Genomic DNA, 20,393 nt, shown 5'->3' on the forward strand with positions numbered 1-20,393 from the left:
AGGGGAAAGGCAATGTGGTAGCAGCACAGTTGAAGAGAGAGGGACCAAAGCAAACTGATTCCAGGTTAGAGCTCCAGAGACGGGGGCAGATAATGGGACAAGAAAATGTGTCCACAGATGTCGGGTTGAGGAGGCAGGGATGAATGGAGGAAAAAGCCAAGGCAGAAGAGACTAAGATGTGGTGAAGCCATTGGAGACAATTTGAAAGTGAGGAAAATTATCTCACAACCGATCCATTGGGGAATGGAGAGCCAGGGCAAATAACAATATTTTTTTCTTTAAGTAGAGAGTAATCAATGACCAGAACAGATTGCCAAGAAAGTTGAAAGGCCGGGACATTGGACTCATTTGAAAAGCAGCTTGATGCAGTAATGGGAGATGGTAGGGTGGGTGTTCTGGAGGGATGAGATTGGATGGGCCAAAGGGCCTTCTTTATCCAAACCGATCTCATAAGCTCTGTAGTACAGATGGAGAGAATGTAATTGGTGACTTTGAACAGACTTTGACAATCTGTTTTTTTTAAGTAAACTTGCATTAGGAAAGAATATTGGCCAGCCAGAGGACCATATTCTCTGGCTAGGTATTGGGTGTGAGTGGAGAGTCAGTAGCAGTGGGAATAGTGCTAGTGCAGTTGACAGTAAAGGGTTATTTGATAGAGAATTAATGGTGTGCACATTACTTGGCTCTCAAGTGATCCTTTATAATGGAAGTGGAGGATATCAATGTGTTCGATAGATAGAAACTTGTATCCAAGGATAATTTTGTCAAAATAATTAATCTTTTCAAATTAAAGTCATGCAACAGAGACAAAACTCTGCAGGTACCTGCTAACTGTTCAATTGTTTCAAGGTTAGGTCACAAGAGATCAAAGTGAGTCTGAACTTGTCTACACAAACACAACCCTGGAGTCCCATGACAGCATGTTATGTATGACATGCATGATGTATTGTAGTCTGAAATGCATCTTAATTTGACCTGAATCCAAATTAAAACAAAATATTTTGCTTGCACAGGGTTATGTGGGTTAAATGCTATGTCACAGAGGTAAAGTGCCAGGCTTCGCCATGCTCTGTTTCCAAAGCCAACGTAAATCTGACTGATCTATCGGAAAAAAAAGTAAGAGGAAAAATAACCATATGTTACTTGTATGCTGCAGGAAACAGGCATAAATTATGACTCTGGGGTTATTTTTGGCTGGGATGATTGTGGCAGACAGACCACTGGCGAAGTAACCGGGGCCTATCCACTTGAAGGGTAAAAGCTGTTTCCTGAACAGCCGTTCCTCACTCGTCACCTTTGACAGCTTTTATTGACAACATGTGACTGAGGCCATAGAGTATTTTAAAACAGCAGGGGTCAGATAGAACAATGAGCTTGTCAATTACTTCTTCCTTTCTGCGCCCCCCCACCCGCCAACCCCACCCCTCTAACAGTGAAAAGGGGGCAGGGACAATGCCCTTCTCAGCGAGGAGATTGTGCTGCTCCAGAATATGTGAGCTACTTTCTCCACATCGCAGCATTCAAAACCAAATAAATGGTGCCTGCCCTTTTCTTTCTCTGAGCAGCATTATTGAAGGTATATGTGGATCTGAATGGAAAGATTTATAAATGCTGCTCAGTCAGAACTGACTTTGCTGCATCCGTTGCTGCCCTGAGTGTTCTCTTTTGAGCAATGCTGACCAAGCTGTGGTTACGGATGAACTAGCTCTACCTATATTGTGCTAAAAAAAACATCCTGTGCATTGATTACTTGCTGAGAGGCCTGTCCATCATACAGGGGTTTTGTCTCCCAGTCAGCTCTATTTGAATTTGACTGACTGAGGAAGCCTGCGTTATTTGTGAAGAACAACAAGCCTTTTCATTCATAATTTCAGTGGGGGACAGGGTGCTAATGACTGGCTATGAATACTGTGGAATCTGGCATTCAGGGTAGGAAGAAGTCTAACAGGCAATCAAATGGAAGGAAGGGAGGGTGGGGGAGTAAGCGAAAGTGTTGTGTGAGCAAAGAGCACAATGACAAAAGACCCTGCACGTATACAAATACAAATCGGATGTTTTCGAAAGGTATAAAGCAATTTAGATTACATAAAGGAGGAATGTGGGAATGTGCATTTGTCAAATTTTAACCTTTTTTTTTATTTCTCAACTCTTAAAATCTTTCAAGCTGTGAAAAACGTGTTAGCAATTGCCAGCATTGGCACAAAGCTCCAGTTTTAAGTTTATTGCATTTTTCTTTACATATTATTTTCTTTTTGGGCTGGTATTACCACTGCAGTCAATGATCCATACATGTTGTTTAAAATTTAAGGTGGATTTCACGTATCTACTTGGTACATTTTTCACTGGGTTTAGCCTGAACCAAGAACAATGAGTGTTGTGGTTTCTAACAAAGTAAATTCGGATAAAAATCTTCTGGGATCCAGGACAATTAAGGTATTACATAAAAACTGCTAAACATTTGCCAAACAGTCCAACAGTAGACTGTTATACTGCTATAAAATGGTGTCTGTTATTGTCGCCACAGAGATTAATTTCAGTGGTGTATTGACTGCATATTCACGCTACTGACCTCTGCTCTTTGATCCAGAGTGCCTGCCAATCAGAGGCAAAACGCAAGGTTAAAGGGTGATGATCGTAAGTGTGTAAACTATGTTATGGTGACCTCAGTGCACTCTAAAAGTTTTAAACCGGCCTCTCTTAATGTAAAATAAGTGCTTGGCAAACTATTTCTTTCTGCTTTAAAAAACACAGAAGACCTATGCATAATTGTATTCCAGTTATTTTGTGAAGTGACACAATGATGTAGTTCAGTATGATTAAATTATCACATGTTTTTATGAAGACGTGAGAAAAAGTTAGCCAAACAAAGTAAAATTTGTGGTATTCCTTAAAGTGTTCCTTAACTCAATTAACACCACTGTTAATTATCACTGACATTCATTATCACTGCTATCCATGGAGATAATTATAAGCGAGGAATGTGAGCTTGCATTCCTAACTTATTCTAAATCTGGTGTTGTACCCTGGCAGGACACTAGTGGCAGTGTCCTTTCTTTCATCCTAACTCCACTCCAGTGCTGCCTCCTGTTTTTGGAATCAATGATAATAATAAGATGAAGAATCCTTGCATTTTATATTGCACATTATCACATCTTCAAAATGACTAAAAGCACGGCCACAGATGGTGGAACGGAGGGCACGAGGGACAAGCAGGACAGAGGGCATGAAGGACAAGCAGGTAAGATGTTAAAACTGAGGTCCTGTCCACCTGTGAAGGATTTCATAGCCCTATTTGAAATCCCCCAGATAAACTGATCGCATAGCTGTTCATGGAACATTGCTGGCCCAAATAGACTGCTACATTCACCTAGAAATACACAGTCACTACACTTTACAGTAAACCCTGTTAAGCGCTTTGGGATATCCTCCTGAAGTCAAAGGTGTTAGAACAAATGCAAAGATTATTATTATTATTATAAATGACATCATGGTGTCTGCAGAGATGTTGCTATTTAAGTGCCTTTAGATTTTTCAATGAAGAGCTCAACCTTCCTTCAAAGCCTATGAAAATGATAAAGAAATTATAGTCGTGCTTGCCCCTATTAGCATTGCGTCTTAAAAACTTATAGTGGATTGCGTTGTTTCACTAAAACAATGGCACTATCAATCAGTGAAATGGTCAACCAATAATTACTGTGCAACATCTGCAAGTCTACTGGCTTTACAGTTGTATGTTTATGTTGAGATTTTTCCTCAAAACGATTTTATAATGTACAAGGACAACAAACTTACTGTCCAGAGGAGAATGGGAAGTGCCACCTATCATGGTTGATGACTTTATGAACAGATGGAAAATTACCATTAAAGGACCAAACCCCAACTCAACTTGTGCAAAATGAGTTGCTTTTCCACTGTAAATTGTATGGCATTAATACTGCCAATTTCAATTCAAATGTCTTAGTTTTAAGGATCTGTGCAAATATTTTTTGGATTTGAGCTGATAGTTTGATCGAATGGTTTATACTAGAGACTTTTAAATGAACCTGATTTATACTAGTATAAAGGAAGACTCCAATGTAAACAGTTTGAAATGCCAACAATGCACATTTACACCTTCCAAGAGCCTAACCCCCATTTCCTAGACAGCGTGTGTCTTAGTAGTAAATGGGATTATACTCACCATCACTTTTGTCACTCTGCCTAAAGTTAGGATATTGTGGGACCTACTAAATTTGGGTGTGCGGTCGATTTTTATTGCAGTCAATGGATTTTTTTACAAGGTACAAGTGTAAAGAATGTTCAGCATTTACCTTATGTTCTGCGCACCGTGTCCAATTTTCCACTAGTGCCAACTCAAATGTATATGTAGAAACCTTGCTTCTAATGGGTTTGAGTGCACATCTCAAAATTTCCCAGAGTTTGACGTTAACATTTTTAAGGGAACAATTTTACTAAGAATAAATCTGTGTGGGGTTTTAAGGTTGGGTTCAAGAACATTTTGAGGGCAGAGTTATGGGAGCTTTGATTTTCCATCTGTCCTATTCTAAAAATAACTAATAATAATTGCCTTTGATATAGTACCTTATCACATTGACAATACATTTCAAAGTAATTGTTTATTTTTGTAGACAAATCCAGCAGTCAGTTTGTACACAGCAATGTCCCAAAAGTTCCTTGTCTCATGTAGCTTGAACCCTCAAACTTCTGACCCAGAGGTGAGAGTGTTACCAACTGAGACAGGCTGACACCAACCATTTTATATTTGAAATAGGACTACTTGATACTGGAGCTCTGTTCAAAAAGTTGGAGAAAAAATGTTCTTCATTTATCACCTTGATCAGCATGTATTTAAAAAACTTGCAATTGCTTTCAACAAAACACATTTCCAGTTGCCTTAAGGCTTCACTATTAACAATATTAAAGTGAAAAATATACATATTGTAAGCCTGCCATATGATGTCTAACTGTTGTAGATGGTACTATAGTTCTACACATTGGTAATCCCATGACACCCTAAAGACTTATTGCTCCATCTGGCTCAGTCTGCCCAACTGTAAAATGTTACCAGAATTGAAATTCAAGTTTTGCTGCCCAGTGCTGTACTCTAATGTTAGCTTGCACTCAAGTCCCAGCTTGGGGCTTAAACTCACAACCTCCTGATCTATATTGTTACTAACAAATATAGGATCACTCAAACCTATCCACGGAGATGGATGAGTTGAAGTACAAAAGTTTAGGGCTTGAATCTTCAACCTTCTGACCCAGAGGAGAGAGTGCTACCAGCTGAGCCAGACTGACACCAACCAATATGTGAATTATAAATATATGTTTTATGGTCTAGCTTTTATTTACTTCTTTTCTTCTAAAACTTTGGATGGAGCAGACCTGATGAACCAAATGGCTTTTCCTCATTCCGAGCATTCTGTTATGCTGTTTTATTATTATTTTTTTAAAATATTGGTTACAGTTTCTGTTTACATGAGGAAATAAAAGCTGGGACAGTTTATGAAGCTTTGACTGGTCCAAACCAGCCTGTCACCAGTAGTGACGTAAGCTTGTGGATTTTTTTGCTGCTGAAGTGGGTGAATGCAGATGGCAGCAAATTCCTACAGATATTATTGCACCGCAGATTTCTTTTTTATATATTCATTCTAAACTTCCACTGTTTTACAAGATGTATGTTATCAAGTACATCCCCAAATCTAAAAAAACTCTTTCAACTAAAATCTCCTCTTGTGCCTGCAAAGCACAATTATATGCATAGCCTGAATGTGTAAAAAAAATCCATTGAAATAACTTTTGATATTTGATCCAAATCTCAAACCTGCCAACTATTCAGATATAATCCAGACAGTCCACATATTGGACCACAGTCCATATTTGCATAATTTTCCACCAGGTTGTTTAAATTTTGTCAATCGTTAATATATATATACAAATATATTTTGCTAGACACTGGAATGGGTAAAATGTTGGAAAGCTGTGTTGGATGTTGGATATAGATTGCAACTAATGCATGTAATACATTATAAAAGCAGTGGAATGTTATACTTCTAAAAGTATAGGAAATCCTGGAAAAAGATTAGTAAATGGTGATAGGCATGTGGACCAAATTACCAGCACAGGTGGTGGAACAAGGAATTATAAAGGACTTAAAAAAGAACTAGACAGGTTTCTGGAAATTAGTAGGATTCAGGGATACTAAGTGATGAGATAGATATGCGGAAGGAATCCTTAGGGATTTTGGGTGGGTAGGATAAGTGGACCAGTGGTTTATTTCTACTTCATACTGTTACTATGTAATTTGTGAAAATTCTTTACTAGCCCAAGTAAAACGTACCTCTCACAGTGTTATTTGGTGAATACAATGCCAATTCGAGATAATAATGTTTCAATAAAAATTATAGGATGAAAAATGTTTCTTAATAGATTCAATTTTAAGATAGTATCCTGTGAAACGTTGAACTCTGAAACGTTAGGTGAACACTATAGGTGACCCCGACTCCTCAAAAGCAATCAGGGGTGTGGGAGGAAGGGGAAGATTCTATTATATTTTGGTGCTTCACTAGTTTCAGGTCCAGAAGAGCTTGTTTGATTCTGCCTTTGTTCTGAGACAGATGAAGAGCAGGAGAAAATCATTTTTTTTATCAGGTCAGAGGCAGCATGTTTTCATTGATGGAAACAATAGGGACCTTTTGGCCCTAATAATTGTGCCAAAGCACCAAAGTAGTGTATACATTTTTCTCAGGACACATTGGAGAGAATAAAGATGGTAAATCTCTGTTAACATTGTCAATGCTGCCACCTAAATTTAGAAAAATGCGGAGCAAATGGTTTGTGAACATGAAACTTTGGTAATTGTGACACAGTGACTTGTGGCCCAAATGGAGCCAAGTATCCAATATGCTATTTTCAGTCTTCAAACAAATTCTGTAAGTTGCCTTTTTTCCCCTTCCTCTCCTGAAGGCTCATGCTGTGGTACGGTTTACGGCTCTGCGGCTTCCGTTGATGAGAGGGCATGTTTTGCATGGATTCTGAAAGAGGAGACTCAATGGGCTGAGTGTCCCTTTCTCTCTTTCTTATGTTCTTTGGAATCTGCCATGAGGTTATTTCCTCTCAAACACCACAAATGAAATGTTGGTGCTCTGGAAACAAAGACGTGCCAGAACTAGATTTAAAAATAGGAGCCAACAAGTAAAACTGACAAAGCAATGCCTTGAGGCACTACCATATTTATCTGAGTATCATACATTTGCAAATAACAAACCTAAGCCCATGTAACACTGCATTTTCACTACCAAAGTGCTTACAATATAGTTACCACTTTTCACCAAAATAACAATGTACAATAGGTAGAGTATGGGGTGGTTTTAGTAATGGATCAGAGGATTCTGGTTTCAAGCCTTACATTGGGACTGTAACTCATAGTCTAGGCTGTCACTCCAGTACAAAATTGGTAGAGAACTGCATCTAAGACGGTTCTTTTCAGAGATACATTAAACTGAGATCCCATCCATTTGTTTTAGGTCGACTCTGAAAATCCTAGGATGTTATAAGAAGGGGGTACCATAACCAACAATCCCCCAGATGGATCATTCACCTCATCATCATCATCATCATATGATAATCCTTGCATTTGATATAGCACTTTATAATATCATTGAGACGTCTCAAAGTGCTTCACGAGATATAATGTCAAATGGATTGACTGTATTATGTGGGTAAAATGCAGCACACATCAATGTCCCGTAACACAGCCATGGAGTTAATGACCAATTTTATTTGGTAGACTGTGGCCAGGATACAGAGAAAAACTCACTTCTCTTTTTCAAATAATCCTATCTTTAACATCCACATCCAGGCAGATGGGACCTCAGTTTAACGTCTTTTCAGAAAGAATTATTTTTGGGATCTTGCTGTGCACAAAACACTTACTGTGTTTGCCAACAAATTTAGTCACAACACGTAACTGTAATTATTCGTGGAGTGTTTTGAGATGTTTCAACAACATAAGGCATTCCAAAAATCAAAGTCTTTTCAATGTAGTTCCTCTGCGTCTCATTTGTTTATGTCCAGTTTAAACTGTCAAGCATCAGCATGCTGGCACTCAGACAATTTTAAACAAAGCCATCTAAACACTTTTTTCATTGCACGTACATGAATTGTTCATCAAATCATGAGAAATATCAGTTGATAGCTCTCTCTCCTCAGAGTCAAAAGGTTGTGGATTCATCCTCCACATTGGGATTTTGAACTCCTAGAGACTAGACTGACATTCAGTGTAGTGCTGGGAGAGGGCTGTAATATGGACGTATCTCCTTTGGGTGAGATGTTAAACTGCAGTGCTGTCTGCTCATTCAGGTGGTCATTAAAAGATCCCATGGCACCATTTGAAAAGAGAAGAGAGTTTCTCCGAGTGTCCTGACTAACAACCTCCAAGATAAAATTGATTATTCAAGTTGGTGTCGTGGTTCCAGTATATTTTGGATGTCATTGACTTTGTTTATAATGCCACAATTTGAGATCTCATCAAAAAATTGAGTTTCATTTTAAGTTAATTTTTTTTGGCATTTATCATATTTATAATGCCAAATGGTAGGTGTAGTATGCATTTATTTGGTGCTTATTTGCTACTTGATTGCTGTGCTTATATTTGCAGAATCTTCAGTTGAAAGTTCTACAAACCTTTAATTTGTTTTCTGCGAAATTCAGCCCATTTACACTTTTCAGTTTCCACAGCATCAGAAGAATCCACTCACTGCATACACACAGATTTACATTTATTCATTAGGAGAATGCCTCAAGCACAAAGGTTGAGAGAACTCAAGCTGGAGGGAGCTATGGGAAAGGGTGGGGGAGGGGAGGAGGAAGTTAACTAAAAGTATTCAAGGAGATAGTAGGGCTCTTCAAGTTGTATTTGAAAATCGAGAGGGAAGGATCAAGGTAGAGATTTCAGGAGAGTGTTCCAAAGAGTGGGGGCAAAGAGACTGAGGCTCATCACCGAGGGTGGGAAGGAGCAGGCTGGAGTTGGCAAAGTGGTGGGGGGAGCGGGGAATAGAATCAGAGGGACCCCTGAATGAGATCTGTGTTTGCAAGATCAGATCATTTCCAACAAGAAGAAAGTTTGGGCCGGAACAGTGGGAGACATGACAAACCCATTGTAAGGAATGGGGCTACGTGACATGATTTTAACAAAATCAAGGAATCACTCTCAAAAGAAACTGCAGCACAAACAATGACACTGTGAATCATTTGTTCAGGTCAGCAAAGAGCCTGTTCAGGGTTGCAATTAGTATGGTTTCAGCTGATTTGCAAGCTGTTCCTGTTCCCTCTCTTGGTCCCGTTCACACTTCACTGTATCCTGCCTAACACTCCTTCAAAGGCACAGAGGCAGCAGGAGAGCTTTGCTTGAAGCAATAACTTCCTGTTGACAAATCCTGCTGCACATAAGGTGCTTGTTTAATAACCTATAAAGAAGGCAGCATAAGGCAGGTTGAGCTCTGCCATAAGCTTACAGTGAACATCATTTGCAACTGGCTGTGTAGTGGCAATTCATTTATGCTCTGTGATTGTCTGGATGGTCCCACAGTTGTAGAAACTATCCTGTCTTTATCCCACAGCAGGTCAATTCTAGGATTAATTATCTTATGCACAATTTTCTGTAATTGGTTATAGTGCCAATCTAGCATTTACCAATTGCTCAGTTAGCAACTCGAAGCATAAATTTTATATAATTACCAAAAAATAAGGAGCGGTTATGAGAATCGTTTTCAAAAGCACACAGAGGATCATTAGGACATTGAATGCCATTCCAAAATGGATAGGTGAAGAGGTTTTAAAAGTGAATTAGACAAATATTTGACAATGAAAATATTAGACTCTGGGGATGAAGAGCCAAATGGCTTCCTGTGATGTAAAATTCTATATTTGAAATTCTTAACAATTCCAATTTTGTGCCTGCAATGAACCTTTGCTAGTGTTCTTTTCCCCAAACAATGACTATTTAACTAACAGCAGGAGAGGCCGGGGACTGAGCTTGAAATATTGCCTCAGAGTGTCCTGTCTCATTTGCACTAATGGTCGACAGGTGTGCGCTGCCACTGGTGGGCACATCGTGTAGACCCAGATGACAGAGGGAAACAGCCTGGGGTGAATGGCTAGGGAACCCTTATACAGAACACAACATCAAAGCTGCTTCACTGCTGCCTGTATAGGGATGTGGCTACCAAACGAAAGAGCACAGCCACCTCCACTTCCGCATCAAGACCCCTTAGCTTCACATTGCCGTCAGAAGCGGGGTCACTATCAGCGGCTTGGATTAAAACCACCACCTCACACTGGTGCCTGTGACCTTGTTTTTGTTGCTGGACTGCAACATGCATCAAAAGTGATACTGGCTTGAAATCCAAGCCTGAGGTGTTTATGTTGGCACCAGTTTTGAATGCATTAGTCAATCCAAATATACTTCGTTTTCAAGTTCAGATATTAGCCAACTTCACTATCCTCTTATTGTAAACATTGTTATCTACAAATATAGTCACTATGCTTTACAGAAAACTCAGTGAAGCACTTTGAGACCTTTTGAAATGTGGCACTATATCAACACAAAGATTGTATTTATTAACATTGTGTACTATCAGATTGAATGTTGTATAATCATTCCAGACGGAGTTCTTACTCACTATTAATTGATAGAATTCTTGATTCAGGTATCCCCTATCTGTGGTGTTTGACTGTTTAAACTGGTGTAGCAAACATTGTGCTCCAATTGGCCTTAAATATCCCTTGGTAAGAATCATAGAAACATAGATAATCTAACAAATGTGGAATGTAGGCATTTTCTGATATTTAGTGCTCCATTTTACCACAGGCTGCATTAATTGGACTCTCGCCTCTGAGTCAGAAGGTTGTGGTTTGAAGCTCCACATTGAGACTCTGAGCTCATAGTGTAGGCTGACACTATGATTTTTTGGAATCTCACCAAAAAGTTAGGTTGAATTTTAAATTAGTTTTCTTGGCATTTACCATACGTATAATGTCATTTGAGAGCTGAAGTATGCATGTATTCAATGTTTATTTGCTACCTGATTACTGTGTTTATATTTGCAGAATCTTCAATTGAAAGCTCTACAATACTCTGATCTGTTGATTCTGTGAAATTCAAGTAGTTTTTCAAGCAGTATTTGAAAATAGAGAGGAAAGGAACGAGCTAGGGAGATTTCAGGAGAGTTCCAAACAACAACAACAACAACAAGATTCCATGTATAAAGCGCCTTTCACGTCAGGAGGACGTCCCAAAGGCTGGGTACAAAGTGGTTGAGGCTCATCACCCATGATGGGGAGGTACGGTCAGAAGCATGAAGCAGGCTGGAGATGGCAGAGTGAGGGGAGTAGCATCAGAGAGATCACTGAATGACTGTAGTGACCATATTTAAGATAATCTAAATGAAACTGAGAGTTCCATGCATCCCACCTATACATGGAAATTCCTGAGAAATATATTGGGGAATATGCTGTTCTACCATATTTCAGATGAGACATTAAACCAAAGTCCCATCTGCCTGTTCAGGTGGATGATCAAAATCCCATGGCACAATTCAAATATAGAAGGGATTTTCTCCCAATGTTCTGGTTAACAATCGCTCAAGTGAAAAAATTATTCAATTCATGGTTTGTTTGACACTGCTGCTATGTGCAAATTGGATGTTGTGTTCACCTACAAAATACACAGATACTTCAATTTACAGTAAAATCCTGTGAATCACTTTTAGACATTCCAACGACATGACAGGGGTTATATAAATTGCATTACTATTATATTGACGATTAGTGGTTTGCAAAAAATAAACCACATGTATCATCATCATGTGAAGTTCTGTAGCTCAGTGGTTAGAGCAATCGCCTTACAAGCGAGTGACCTGGATTTGATTCCTGGCAGGGTGAAACGTTGGGCAAGTTTCGTTACTCCACACACCTCTGTTTACCTAGCAGTAAGTAGGAACCCATTTATTAGTCGATTAGCGGATCGCTTTTCCGGGGGTAATAATTCCTTCCATAAAAAAATAATAAATTGGTCACTCAATCCACCGACTGTTTGTGGGACACTGCTGTGCACAATTGGCTGCCGCGTTTTGCCCACAAAAACTATACAGTTAATTCACTTTACAGTATATTCTGTGAAGCGCTTTGGGACGTCTCGAAGACGTGATAAGGCGCTATATCAAATGCAAGGATTGTTATTATTATCATTATGATTCACAAGCATTGTGCCAAGTTCAAATCATTGACTTGCTTTGATCGGATGTCGATCCACTGGAACCTTGATTAATATTGCATTTATTCCATAGGTTGTTCCTCGAGGACAGTTTATGTACTGCAATTTAATTCATTATTTGGCACTCTGATTTAACTCCAAGTTTAGAACCGGTAAACTCTCATGGATATTTAGCCAATATTTGTGTATATATATAGTTCTTTTTCTGAGTTTTTCCAATCTTTAATTATTTATGAGATCGATCACAATCAGGAGATGACCTAGTAACCAATAGTGTGGTCATGCTCCCTCCCTTGGACACAGATTTTAAAAAAAGTTGAATAATTCTCAGCAAAAGGGCTCATTACTGGACCATCATAAGAAAGTCAAGAACCACTGACTAGTCTCGTGCAAGTGTAGAGTTGAACTGAAACTGATCAGTAATAATATCATAATAAATCTTTATATCTGTGTTACAAGCCGTGGAGTTTCAGCATTGTGCCATCCTTTGGCATGCACTAACCAAAGGGTGTACAATCAAAGAAACAATGTAGAACGTATCCATAAGAGTAAAAGAAGATAGCCTGCTCCTCCAAGTCCTGCAGATGAGCCAAGCTGGTTAGGCTATCATCAGCAGTGACCTGGAGTCTTGCGGGCCCACCTGGCTCAAGAATTGGACTATCGACACCGCCACAGAGATTTGGCTTGATTCTGACATTCCATTGCCAAACATAACACCGTGGAGCCAATTGAATTCCAAGGAGACCCTGCTTACCTCCCCCAAAGAGGATAGTCACTAATTTTGTGATATAAATTTTACTGTTACATGTTTCTTATTAAGGTTGGATCATATGTATATACATTTTTGGTTGTAATCTAAGATAAGGTTTTGTGTTATATTGAGCATTTACATCAATTTGTGTTACAAGGTTTTTGTCCTAAGGCATCAAAGATTTTTTTAGCTTTAAATAATGTTTGAACCTTGAAAGATTTATGGCTGCGGATGCAGGCTGCATTTCAGCTTGAGGGTCACGCTGGAAAGGATGTTACAGCTTTAAATTTGTTTGAACCTTTTGTTCCTATTGTATGTCGTGGGGAAAAAGCTAGATGCCTTTGACATTGCATACAATCAGGTGTAGCAAGTCTGGAAAACCTATTTGTTAACCACAGAAACAAAATGATCCTCTTTAATTGAAAGACTAAATAATTGTTCTAAAGTTTTAAAAACGTTATTTTGTAAAGTTCTTTTGAGTGCATGTTTTCCCCTGTCTTAAAATGTTAATGAATTTGCTATAAAATATATGGAACAATTTATGCTATGTCTGAAATGTGTGTATTACATTATTGGACTTGCTGAGATGAATTGGGGGATTCAGGATTGAATGTTCACATTAAGGACCAAAAGCAACGTGGTCCTTTTGCATTCCACCTAAGATCCTCAAACTTTTTCTCAGTGAATGTTTTTATAACAGATCCAGTTGAATGATTGCAGTGAGGTAAGAAATTTGTGAAGTTTTAGGTTTTTTTAAAAAAAAGGGAACTCTTTCATCCACCAGGTTATTTTGCTGCAGAATTAGCTCTTGTTGGCATTTTTTTCTACCTTTGAAAACAGTGGGAGCTTGACTGTACGATTGACAGTCATTTTGCCTGAGGTGAGGTGCATTTTTCCTGCCCTCTCATACTCCCAAGGTTTGCCAATGGAAACACGTGTGGGGATGTTGATGGAGCAGATTGTGTGGATGTGATGCTGCATTTATATTGCAGAAATGCTTCAATGATGCAGTTCAACTGTTGTAAAAACTGTCCCGTTATATTGCAAATTGGCTTCTATTGTAGACAACAACAACTTGCATTTATATAGTGCCCATCATGCGTAGTAGCGTCCCAGGGCACTTAATCCACATTAAAGTATCTCTGTGACTATTTTGCAGATTATTCCAAACAGTCCTAGAATCTAGTCTTCGTATATTAAAAAAAAACTTGCATTTTATATAACACTTTATCATATCGGTCAACACATCTCAAAGTGCTCCACAGGATGTTATTGTAAAAATCTAATGACTGAATATTTAGAAGGAAATGCAGCAGTCAATTTGTGCACATTAATTTCCAACAAGGAGTTCTGAAATGAATGGCCAATTTTATCTGGAGAATTATTGACCAGAAGACCAGGAGAAACTGCTTTCTCTTTTCGAATAACGTCATGGGATCTTTGACAGCCCCTAAACAGGCAGATTGGGCATCTCGTCCAAGGACGGCTCCTCTGACAGCACTACATTGATCAGCCTTGTGCTAAAAGACCAAATGGGACTTGAACCCAAAATCTCTGACTCAGAGGCGAGAGTGCTCCTTGCTGCCGCTTATACATATTGGAGCACAGAAATTGTACATTGGCCCATCAAGTCTGTGTTGGTATTTTTCTTCATATAATCCCACTCTCCTGCTCATTCCCCATAACTTTCTAATATTACTAGGCTTCAAGCATCTTTTAAAATTAATTTTTGTACTCTGCTACAACTGTTGCTTTGGCAGAGAATGTCACATTACAACCATCCTCTGTGTAAAGATCTTTTTTCTAATCTCCCTTTTAATTTTTGTTGTGATTAGTTTGAACTTGTGTCCATTCATTATGACTCTCTGGCTTTATAAAAAAAAGTATGTCAGGCAATATTCACAGTGGAATAAACACAGTCATATGAGCCGCTAAAATAGGGCAATCTGCAAAACAAAATGTTCCAAGGAAATAATTATACACCAAAATCTACTGCAGTCATAATGTCCATCAAATTACAATTGAATACATTAGAGTTTCATCACTACATTGTCAACTTGTATATTGGAATTGGAAATGAGATTATTTGCAGTCACCATCCGTGACCACAGGTGTCTGAAAGCATACAGGACTATTACCAGTAGTGTTGTCTACTTACTGAGACTCTTCCTATCATGATAAACTGATTTGTGAATCAAATCTGCCTCTGTGTGTGTCAGTGTCCGGTTCAGGTGGTCGCAATTACAATACGATAGCTGGAGCTCAGATACATGTAGAAAATTGACCTAAGAAGAGCCAAACCTGCACAGAATGTTAAGCACTCTGAGACACCACCTCACGAGAAGGGTGCTATATAAATGCCAGCTGTTGTTGTTGCTGTTTTAGTTGGGATGTCAGAAAAAACATCACATTGGGGCAATTATGCAAAAGAAATGTACACAAATGTTTTCAGGATTAGAGTTGTCATTTATTGTGGTTTTACAAACCAAAATATTTTCTAAATAATGTAAATGTAATTTTACATATGGTCTATTTTATATGACTGAAATCATGACCTTAAAAGGATATGTCTGATTACAGAGAAGATTTTTTAAAAACAATATTTTCCCAAATAGCTGCTGTAAGATTGGCAAATTAAAGTCAAAATAGCTTGATATTTCACTGATTGAATTCATCGTTCCTGCATTTTGGTGAATAAACATAAAATCCATATAGTCTAGCTGGATGACTTTGCAACCCCTCTATTGTATGTAGCAAAATATACAAAATGATTGACTCTTTCATTCCTTTATTGGTTTACTGAAAAATGACTGCCCCATTTTTCCCTATGTTCTAAAGGATGTAAGTCAAGCTGGAGTATGATTCCACTGGTTTCATGAGCAACCTCCAGGTAATTCACCCAAGAGACTATTTTTCACATTTCTGCCTCGGCACTGAGTCCTGGTGGGCTATTCAAACATAAGAGTTATCATTGCTATCCCTAATGCTGTTTTCACCTAATGAATACTTGCACATTCAGCATAGGCTACTGGATAAGCAACTATATAAGTTTTCCCCCCTCCACAGCCTGGGGGCGCTAAGATCAATTAAAATGCTTGCATCACTCCCCACCTGAGATCAGTGAACTCATCAATTTTGATCTGTTGCTCAATTCCACACCAAGCTATCCATCGAGCCATCGGTGGTGCACTGCCATTGACCCCCCCTCACCCCACTACCACTACCCCACCTGATTTCCATCTGCCTGTTCAAGTGGGTGTTGAAGACTCCATGGCACTTTTTGAAAAGAGAAGGGAATTTCTCCCAGTGACCAGGTCAACAATCGTGTAGAAAAAATTGGTCATTCACTTCATGGGCTGTTTGTGGAATATGTTGTACTCAAATTGGCTGCTGGGTTCCCCTACAAATACACAGGCACCACACTTCACAGTAAAATCCTGTGAAGCACTTGGGGTCATCTTGATGATTTGATAAGGCATTATGTCAAATGCAAGTGTTATCATTTATTATAAGAGCCTGTTCACAAAGAATTCCAAATAGTCTGAAGTTTTAGCCTAAAGGTGAAGCTACACATACTGTTAATACAAATTAAATCTAAATGAGCATTTAAAAACTGTAGTACAAATAAAATCAACATGATCAAACTCGTCCTTATTCAGAACGAAAATAATTTTATTTTCTGATTATTAGTACAAATTAACATCTCAAAATGATTTAACCATTCCAACAGCACATTGCATCAGCTTTGAATGAGCTTGTGTATCAATTGGTGGGGAGGGGAAATCAGTCAATAAATTGTTTTGAATTGTGAGTATCACAGTGAGTGCATGCCTCACAAATTAGATGGCAGCAGTTTTCATTCAAGGGGTGGTCTGTTGCTATCAAATCGGTCCATTTGAAATTGGCATCATCAATTTAGAGCTGAGATACTAAGTGAAGTGCTACCCTATGCCAAGATTTAAAATTATTCTCATCTTTTATTGATATGTAATTACAATGCTGAGGGAAGGGAAATCCAAAAGAGGTGAGAGCCAGCCTTGTTTGTCAAAACACTGCTGACAACTATTACTGAACAAGGAGCACAAGGAAGAGACAAAATTCCAGAGGATTATGATAACTAATTGGTTAGACGTGATTTTGACATAAATAATAGGATATGTCATGGTTGACAGAGTCATGTGATAAATATCTCCACATGTGAGGGTAACTTATGAATGATGAATTCATGACTCGCTTGTAGTCAACCTTCAGAGTAAACTGTCTCTTATAACTCATTACTGACCATGACATGTTTGATTGCTAACGTATTTGTAGCTTACTTTTTTACTGAACTACAATTAAATGTTAGTGAGGGTTTTGTGCAATCAAAAATCAGCTGAACTTTAAAATAAACTTAATGATCAATCTTAAATTTGTAACAAACTCACTTTATCATTATGATGCCACAACAGTATTGTCATTAGTGTTGCTATGCACACATCATAAATTGTTTTCAGGGAAAAATGTTTCTTTTTATATTGCTCATTTTAAGAATCTAATTTTTTGTATGCATAATCCTTGGTTCTATAAGCATATTTACAATGTAAAGCTATGTGTTGACTTTATTTTTCCACGAATGCACGCCAATTCGACGAAGTTGTTGTTCTGCACTATAAAAATAAGATAGTGTCCTATATACTTACTGTATGAACAATGGTTAATTTGTTAAGAACAAAAAGTTAACAAGTATCAAGAAATACAGAACTTCTTTGGAGGAAAAGAATAAATGAGCAATTGTTGATTATGTGTGGGGCAGCACGGTCCATCTCAGGAAAGGAAACTGACCTAGTTGGCTCATCCCATAACAAGTGCACCCACTATTGGTTGACAGTGAAATAGCATTAGAAGCTATGGATAAGGTTGCTGCATACGAGTGTATGGAGACTACTTTGTTGCCCTGCAACAAACCAAAAATTTGTCATGTTCTGACAAGCCAATGCTGGTAGAGAAAGAACAGATCAGGTTAATGGTAATACCCTTCCACTTCTCAGTTTTTTCCCCATTTTCTCCTCTTTTGGCTTCCTCACCAGAAGGCTGTGCCTTTGCAGCACTTTGGTCCATGTGAGGCTTCAGCCCTCCAATGTGTTGAGAATGTCTTCATTTACAAAAAGAAATGTTAAGCATTGGCGGGCTATTCAGCTATGTGGTCTGCGTGTGTTTGTGGAGGTTAGGGGGGTGGTGGGGGGTGCTCTCAACCTAAGTTGATCTTGTCCTCAACAATGCCATGCACACGTTTTAGCATTTTTATGTTCAGCTGAGAGAGTGACACATGCAGATACACTGTACTTAAGAGAATTCAAACCAAACTGAAAGTTCCACATATGAACACTTTTTAGTATGAGTCATTTAATAGCAATCAGGTACTGAAACCCATGCTAGCCAAGTAACATTGACCAAAGGGATATAGCCTTCTAAAGGATAGAGGGATATAGGGATAGGGCGGGTAAATAGAATTAGGTTAGAAGGTCAGCCATGATCTTATTAAATGGCGGGGCAGACTCGAAGACCCAAATGGCCTACTCCTGCTCCTATGTCTTATGGTCTTAAGGTCTTCAACTGTATCCCTCAAGTTAGTTTGTTTAACTCTACACAGGTCAAGCACTGAACCTATGAACTTCTTGTACTGTATAGTAGTGGTATCACACCACACAATGGAGTGACATTTGGAGTTTCATAGCACGTTCAATATGATAATTAAAAATCTATGAAACTAAGTTTACCCCAATTGATTTACCCATTGAGCCAACCAACAGTTTTTATTGTTTAGACCCTTTGTGGCATTTTGACAGTATTATGCTTTGTTTTATTTATTATGTTCCACTGGGATTCAATGGGTATGTAGTACTGAGTGCAGCAGAAGTGACATAACATTTATGGTGGGTTAATGCAAATGTAACGTACAAATGTATGATGCTGTATGACATCAAATGTCTTGTTTCCACAATGACTTTCTGAACACCAAGAGCCAGGAGCAGAATGTAGGCCAAATCCCACAATGAATGATTTGATCTTGGCTGAAATGCACCAGGCACCTAAAGTATTTTAATCGAAGCACGTAAACTTAAATTTTCAGGCAGTCACCTGCGAGGGTTGCTTCTCCCTACTTTGGCAGAAGCAGATTTGCTGAAATTTAAACCATACACAATATATCACAACAAAATACAGTAATCAAATTGATAGATAGATATGATGCTGTAAGGTGCGAGTACAAAACTGAGATAGGGCCTGTTGTGTGCAAAAGGGTTGCTGCATTTGTCTACAAGAAATAATCACTACAATTCAGTGTTTATTGTAAAAATGCTTTGAGATGTTTTGCGGTAACGGCCTATACATTTATCTTCAAATATCCTTGTCCCACAATATCCTAGGCACCTTCTTTGAAAGTACACCGGAGTCCCAAGGTTGTGAGTATGGGTGTTAGTTGGCAATGTATGTGTTTAGTTGATAGATGAACAGGAGTGAACACTGACGAATTAGAAATTGCAATGTCAGTGCTGTGAAAGCGCTGCAAAATTATGGAGCCCCCAAAAAAAACCCTCGCAGGTGACTGCCTGGAAAGTTAAGTTTACGTGCTTCGATTAAAATACTTTAGGTGCCTGGTGCATTTCAGCCAAGATCAAATCATTCACTGTGGGATTTGGCCTACGCTCTTGCTCTTGGTGTTCAGGAAAGTCAGTGTGGAGTCACAAGAGAGGGTTTCAGTGTGTGTGTGTGTGTGTGTGTGGGGGGGGGGGGGGGGGTGTGGGGTGATTTTTTTTAACAAAATCTGTGCTCTCCAGTAGAACCATATTGATAGAATTTAAAAAAACCCAAAGCTGAGCAAGAGATTGGCTTTAAAGAGGTCTGTTTTGTTGCACACATTTTTTTTACTCTTGGCACATGTTGAATATTCTCTCTCTCTCTCTCTCTCTTCCACCACCACCTCCTCCTCTCTCTCTGTGTGTGTGTGTGTTTCACTCACTCACTCACTCACTCACACTGTAATGAATTTGAGACCAGGACCAATGAGCAGAGACCGGATGCAATATATCCTCTGGGACAACAAATGCTCTATTCGATCCTATGCAGATGACGCCATTTACCCATCGGCTGCCTCCGGAAAACCTCACGGCAGCTCTCAGGCAAATCTGCTGCTCTCTCTCTCTCTCTCTCTCTCTGACACACACACACACACAACACAACACACAACATCGATCGCAAAACTTCCCGTCTGCTGGAAAGGATCGAAGGGGGTCCCCGGCGGAGCCACAGCGCTGCACAGAGCCACTGAAGGAGCTTTAGTTTGTGAATGAAATTAAAGCCTCGGTTTCCTTCTGAAAAGTTGCAACA

The sequence above is a fragment of the Callorhinchus milii genome, unplaced genomic scaffold (genome assembly GCF_018977255.1).
Source record: "Callorhinchus milii isolate IMCB2004 unplaced genomic scaffold, IMCB_Cmil_1.0 Scaffold4, whole genome shotgun sequence".
Taxonomy (NCBI): Eukaryota; Metazoa; Chordata; class Chondrichthyes; order Chimaeriformes; family Callorhinchidae; genus Callorhinchus; species Callorhinchus milii.